This window comes from Nomia melanderi, chromosome 5, assembly GCF_051020985.1.
Source record: "Nomia melanderi isolate GNS246 chromosome 5, iyNomMela1, whole genome shotgun sequence".
NCBI classification, from domain to species: Eukaryota; Metazoa; Arthropoda; class Insecta; order Hymenoptera; family Halictidae; genus Nomia; species Nomia melanderi.
The window spans coordinates 5,619,476-5,626,968 of NC_135003.1; the positions used below are offsets into that span (position 1 = coordinate 5,619,476).

The window sequence follows — 7,493 nt, forward strand, 5'->3', positions numbered from 1 at the left end:
TGTGTAAAAATTTTTTTCGGACTTCTTTAATAGCTGTAATTACGTACGTCATTTTAAACTTCAATTACAAACTATATTTTTTCGTTTCAATACAGCATCAAATCCTTAAATCTCATATACACAAAAAAGACTGAAAGTATACAATAAAATTCTTTCGTAAAGCATGTTGTTACAAAAATTGAATAAAGAATATATAGGTTATTTCATTTTCTTAAACACTTCTACCTATTAATGTTTGTGAAATGTTTCTTTCAGATGCATTGCCACTTATTTGTTGTGACATCGCAACATAATCGCACGTATGTAATGCAGATAAACTTTGACCCAAGTTAAAGATAGTATAATCTGTATTTGTAAAAGTACGGGATATAAAGAAATGTTTGCATATTTTGTCGTAACATGACTCTACACTTTCGTTTTGATGGAGGTTGAGATAAAGAAGCCGCTGCAAAATTCTCTTTCCCCTGGACAGAAAAAGGTTAAAATTTTGTACTGCGCCATCGTATTCTACTCATCGCAGAAATAAATAGTCTCAAAAGAACCATAGATAAAAAATGAATAGTTTTCTTGTAAATCGCCGTTGAATTTTGCGTCAGAGAATAAGGAAACGCGATATCGATTTTAATTTAACTTGATTTCAATATCATTAAAGGAAAAGTCTCGTGCATAAAATTTTACTTCCAACTATCACCCCACTTTTTTCATCTATTATATTTCTGTTTTCATTTGGTCAACAATATCTTCCTATTTAAAAATAATTATAATATAATTGTAACCAATGATTACGTAAATTATATACTTGAATGGATTGTACTAATTAGGTTGACACGACATGTTTTTATCAGATACGTATTCGAAATGATGTTAGAAATGACTTGTTCTTTGTAACTTTTTTTATCGATCTTTATAATTTCTTGAACTTTATTTTTGGTTCAAGTTTAATGCAGTTTGTAGGATTCTGCGGTTTTTTAGCTGTTTATAAATATAAGATAATTCAATTTGTAAGGTCAATGTAAGTTTACCGATTGGTATCACATAAAGCTGGTATTTGTTCTATTTATTCGGTATTAACATTGCACTTTCAATACAGTTTTTTGCATTGTATAACTGGGCAAAAAGTATTTTAGCAGAAAAGAATTACTTTTACATACATATAAAAAATGAAAAACATCCTAATATGCTATTCAATAATATATTTTAAAGAACATGAAAACAAAATAGTTGAGAATTTAGATTATTTTTTCTGTTGATTGTGGAGATATAGTTTAAGAATATGATAACAGAAATGAAATTATTAATTCAGATGAAATTTGAAACATATTCTATAAAAAACGAAATTATTGAAGATAATATTAGTTATACAAACTTGATATGAAGAAAGTTATAATAATGTTTGGTTAATAAATAATTTTTATTGAAATTAAATACTCGTTCAATAAAAATTTATTCGACTCATTATCTTAGATAAATATTCACTCGAAACCATTTGAATAATGTTCACCTCTAAGGAATATTTAATGTTCACGCTCTTACTTGTTAAACATATTTTTATTGATGTAAATGTATAAACAGTTTACAATGTACTAGTGTACATACGCCTGTATGATACATGGCACTAGAATCTAGATTAGTATTCCAGTTGTTTTATACGAGTTTTAGTAAACGAAGATTTATTACTATTTCGGAAAAGTTACAAATTCATGAAGTATTCGAAAATAGTATGTATCATGTATCTATATGATTCATGACTTGCTAAAATCGTGTAAGCAAGTGTATCTTTTTATTATGCTACCAAACGAGAAAGATATAAAGAATAGTATTTGTCATTGTCTAGTATCGTTTTTTATTGTCATATCGACACTAGTTAATACGGTGAACGTAAGAAACACAATTATTTGATATCTAGTTACCAAAGGTTTCATCGATAACGCTTATTGTTAGTTGCCAATAACTTTTATTGAACAATCTCAGTGTGGTATGGATTAACATAAGCTTTAGACTTTCGTGTTATAGTTTACAGTTAATTGCTGTTGTGTCTAAGGTTAATATAACAATCAACTGAACCAGTGGTCAGTAACAATTCCCAAGAGCTCGATACTGAAATATTTATTCTACAGAGTGTTAAAAAGCAGGATTCACAACTCAAGGGTAGATAGTACTTATTACACACAAGAAAATTATTCCAACGAACACAAGTGTACATATTAATACATTAAAACCTCAATCACTCGATTTAATTGGGCAACTAATTCAGAAAAATGAATACATATCTCAAGTGTCTCAATTTCTTAAATCATATTCGCAAAATTTGATTATATTATATCTGTTATATATAATATTATATTATATTATATTTATATATAAATTATATCATTTGATATAATTTAAACACCTGAATCATTGTGTCTGTAGATAACCAAGACTCTTGTGCGATCTCGTTCACAAAAAGTAGAAGAATTCGATTAAACAATATCCTACTGTATTTTTAAAGTCACAAAGGATTTTGTTAGTCAAACCTGATTTTCTTTCTTGGAAAATTATCACATTCTAATGAAACAATAGGTTCAACAATTATAATATCATTATAACTAAGAAAAAAAGAAATAATAAAATGTAAATTAAGAAAAAATGATTTAATGAAATCAATCAATTATAATCATAATTATTATCATTGTTTGCACCCGACGAGATATCTCTTGAAGTAACAAAATTAGTCGTTACAACTCGAATAAAAGATTATTTGTAATATAAAAAATATTAATTTTTCCATTTATATACATTAAAACTTTTCCTCTGATTTGCAAACACTCCGTACAAAATGTCAGCGCAGAGATTGTTCCGTCACCATACGCCGCAAAAAGTTTCCATGCGGAAAAGTGCAAGTAATTACGTCGTTTCTTCTTTCAAACGGCTTTTGTTCTCCAGTTTCCTTCGGTTCGCTTACGGTGAGATGTCGTGACACGAAAATTACCATGTTGTGACACGGATGGAAAAGCGAACCGTACACGCGTGCAACAACTCCGAAACGACACGCTTGTAATTTCTGTGCGCCAACCTAACCGTCCATTACTCGCCGCGTAGCATGCCGTGTCCTGGAAAGAAAGTTCAAGCACGCATACCTTGACGTTCGAATAAAATCCAGGCTATCGTTAAGTCTCGGAGATAGTTCACAAACGTGGGAACTTTCGCGAATAATATTCCGTACGATCCACGATGACAGACGTTCAACGGCTTGCCTTGGGTTCTTAACAAAAATCGCGATTATTGACGTACACAAGTGACATAGGTATCGTTGACAATTATAAATGGGGAATGAAGACTAACTGTGGCAATTTTCCCATTAGTGAAAACTGTTTTTGATCGGTCTATATTGAAATTATCGTGTCGACTGTCACTCGTACCAGCGTATACAGGTCTCTTCGTATTTGTACTTATTGCGAGGAATGTGCTAGTGCGAGAATAGGAATAATGTTATTGAAATTAGTGTTAGGAAAGACAGACACAGGAGATACAAGTTGTTTATCTAATTAGAGTCGTTGGTTTAACATTAAAGTTACCGAGTAGTTCAATTGACTTTTTGTAAATCCTCTATAGAAACTCCAAGCGTGCATTTATTGAGATTTTAATTGATTTACAATTCAGTCTTCACATTGTTAAATAAATTTCTTTAATAATGTCTCAAAGAAACATCTGTTATTTGTTTAATAATTGGTTAGTGTTAATAAGTATGTCAAAAGATATACTTTTCTGTTGAATAGTTGTCGTTTGATTTGTAATTATAATTATAATAAAAAACTTATTTATCATTATAAGAATATTTATAATAAAAAATTCATTTTTAATGAACTTTCTATTTATTTATACTACAAATAATTCGACAATGAGTAGTAAAAAATGCATGTTTCAGGCTAATTATTTACATAGTTTTATGATATTGGGGTACTCATATCATTTGTTTATATACAGGATGAGTAATCACAGATAAACTGTCTAAACTGAAGATCTCCTAATTTTGGAGCTAGAAAGAAATGCTATTCGAAATGAAAATTGTTTAGTTTCTGAAGAACCATTACATAATGAACAAAACTTTTCTGATACTTTACAAATGTTCATGACGACTATACCTGCCATGTAAAGGTAATAACTTTTGTTTTATAACGAGTATACCCGTCATAGAGAAGAAAACAATTTTCTTTTGTTATTTGCAGTAAAATTTAGATTAAACAAGAAAGACATTCGTAATTTTGGCACATTTTGAAATGATAACGAATTAAGCATTAATAAACAAAATACAAGAATTACTAGTGACAGATTCAACTATTTTAATCGGCAATTTTTACCTACCAGGATACCATACTGTTACATAAAAACAAATTAAATTTTTCATTTTTCATTTCTCTTCTCCAGACATTTCATTATTTAACAGAAATACTTTCAATTCGAAATATCGAATATTACTTTGTTTATGAATTATTATGAATCACATTTTAAATTCTATAAATAATACTAATGAATCTTTAACCAATAAAAATATACATTTTATGCTTTAATAAATAAAAATAAAACATACATTTTGTTCAGACATTTAGTATCAAAATAATCTACTGCAGAGGTTATTATTAATATTGAATATCAAAAGTCACTTTCAAATTTTGGAAACAGATTTAAACGGACATATCATTGAAACGGGAAGATAATTCTGTGAATAATTTCAAGTGGTAGCCTTATACAAATTTCAAATATATAAATAAATATAAATATACAAAAATATAAAGAAATATTGTAGAAAATATAAAAAATACAATACTGTGATGATGATGATGATGATGATTAGACTATAAATGACTTTTAATTCTTATTAAATTTGCTGGACAAATGGAGATAGAAATTATGTGGCTGCGTCCGATAAAGGTGTAAAATTGGAAAAATTCATTGATAATGGAATATAAGGGGCCCAGGGATTTACTTAAACTGACAAATTACTGAAAGTATAGAGTAAAGTCTGGATCGCATGAGGGGGGCAAAATAAATTGAGATGGAGTATTACATTTTCCCATCTTCGCTTGAAACAGCATCGTGTTAATGATATGTTACACTAAATTTCGTGCATACGCGGTCGGTAGTTAACTTATCTTAATACCTACTTGTTTCCCAAATAAGTAATATTCGTTTTTCCGCTATTGAGAGTTATTAATGCTTCTCATAATTGCTATTGCCTCGTCGACGTGAGTCTGCAGCCTCCTTCGTTTTACTAGTCTTCTATCGGTGATGTAATCTTCATTTCCAACGGCGCTAATTCCGTCGTCTACTTCAGTCCCTTCTTCGTAAATCGGAAGACTACCATTTGTTACAGTGATAGTTTCTGTAATTACAATATTTCATTAAATGCAACGTAGCTACTTCATAAAAAAGGAAGTGTTACTGAGTCTTGTGCCATGCATTAACAAGTTAAATAGTTACATGCATCATTTCCGAGAATAATTCATTCAACCTTTTTACCGAAGCTATAAACGAAGTTATCATAAAGTGATTCTGGTAACGAATGTGTTAATTGAGTCGCTAAGAAGCCAATCCGGCTAAATCCATTTCTTGATATTTTCTGGTTTTTGTAAATTTTAATGGAATAAATACTGTTCTTTTTATTTATCAAAGGATTTACTTGTTTGCTTGTTTCTTTCTAGGTCAGAAAGCCCTTCTTTTTATAGCTTCTGAATATGTTGTATGATAATTTCAGAAGCCGAAACATTGATTTTCTCAATTTTTGTTTTCTAGACTTAACCGTATTGCTTCTGGGTGACTTAACTATATGAAATATCAAAACCTAAAAGTAAATGGAAAGCCATTGACAAGAAGTTTAGAAAAGTATAATTTCTTCTAGTTCCTTGGAATGATTTACGAAAATTAAAATATACCATAATAGTATAATAGTATTGCTATAAAAATTTGACACTCACGTATTACACGAACTGCCTTCGTTTTCAAGATATAAAATATTAATAATAATGGTAATAACAGTGATAATGCTAATAATAAAATATTAATAACAACATTAAATAATATTAAATAAATACTAATCCAGACTTAACCCACATTACTGACCAGTGAGATCTTCAATTAAGAAACAAATGTGGTTCGTATAATACGTAACTACCAAAAATTAACTAAACGTTATTATAAACAAATTTTAAATTAATTCGAGCAACATAAGAAAAAATGTGAATCTTTTTTTACTTACTGTATAATGGCAGCTATTTGATTGAATGACATGGTTGCAGACATCATAATGTCAGTTTAAATATGGTCACACAGCAGCGTGAGAAATACATGATATAACAGTTCGCATATTCTACATGTAGACTGCTCGTCGACTACCTGCATATATTATCTCGGTATGCAGAATTTAACATGTTGAAAGTATTGAAATGTTGTCAGCGGCCATGCATCTATAGCACGCGACCCTATTGCAGCGGCAAAGTCATATGGCAAGGTCGCCCGCCGTTCCAAAAAAAGAGACTAAGATAGCGTGGACTTTATACAAAATCAACCAAGCAATGACTTTTTTTTCTGACTTAGACCTTGCTCTTCATTTTCCATACCACAGTACTGGAAATGAGTCATTATACATTTAATACTAACCGCACCAGCATTTTATATTCCTGCTGTAATTGGTTAAATAATTATTGTTATAAAATTCAACGTTATTCAATTATAGGTAAACAAATCAAACTATAAATTTTTCTTAATAGAAACAGACGTGAAAGGAAAGACGAAAATTAAAGAACTGATTAATCTGACAGTATAAGATCTGATAAAAAGTTAAATGGACAAAAAAGATACTGCATTTTTAATCAGATTTGAACTTTGCCTTGTTTACAATTGTTTCGCGTGATATGATATTTTGATATATCCAAAGCGACAATAGGTTATACAATACGCCGAATATATTTTAACCGTTTGTCCTACTCGATAATTCCCGACTGCTCGAGCCACAATAAACAAGAAGGTCGAAAAATTCTTAACAAATTTTTTATTCTTTTAGGGAATTATAACCTAAACGTGTGAACGTAACGAAGAATTACACGTAAGTAAAGTAAGAAAATATCAAGAACAACTAAACCACAAGTTTGACTCGTGTTGTTTATTTTGTCCCGAACAAAGTACCACGAGTCAGACTCGTGCTTATTGTTTTTGTCCCGAACGAAGTACCACGAGTCAGACTCGTGCTTATTGTTTTTGGTCCAAATTTCTTACCACGAGTCTCACTTGTTGTTGTAGGACAAGGGGTTAATATCTTAAATGGGGATATTTACGATAGGTTCTTTGGGCTGTTTTCGAAATTTCAAAATGATACTAAATGATGTATTTATGTGTCATCTTAATAGACTAAATATATTTAGTAGTGAGGTTAATAGGTTAATCGCCATGGTGATCACCAATGACCGAAGTTTCCGAGCTATTTGAAAATAATTACAAGAAAAAGGATGATGTGAAAT

The 7,493-nt window shown here is 30.0% G+C and overlaps 1 long non-coding RNA gene across 1 annotated transcript; it reads right to left on the reverse strand.

Moving 5' to 3' along the window:
* Positions 1-1,509: 1,509 nt before the first annotated feature.
* Positions 1,510-7,089, reverse strand: LOC116431004 (uncharacterized). Its single transcript, XR_004235843.2, has 3 exons — positions 6,236-7,089; positions 5,145-5,362; positions 1,510-3,092 (listed from the first exon to the last, which is right to left on the reverse strand). It is a non-coding gene; the product is annotated as an uncharacterized LOC116431004 (long non-coding RNA).
* Between the last annotated feature and the right edge of the window lie 404 nt (positions 7,090-7,493).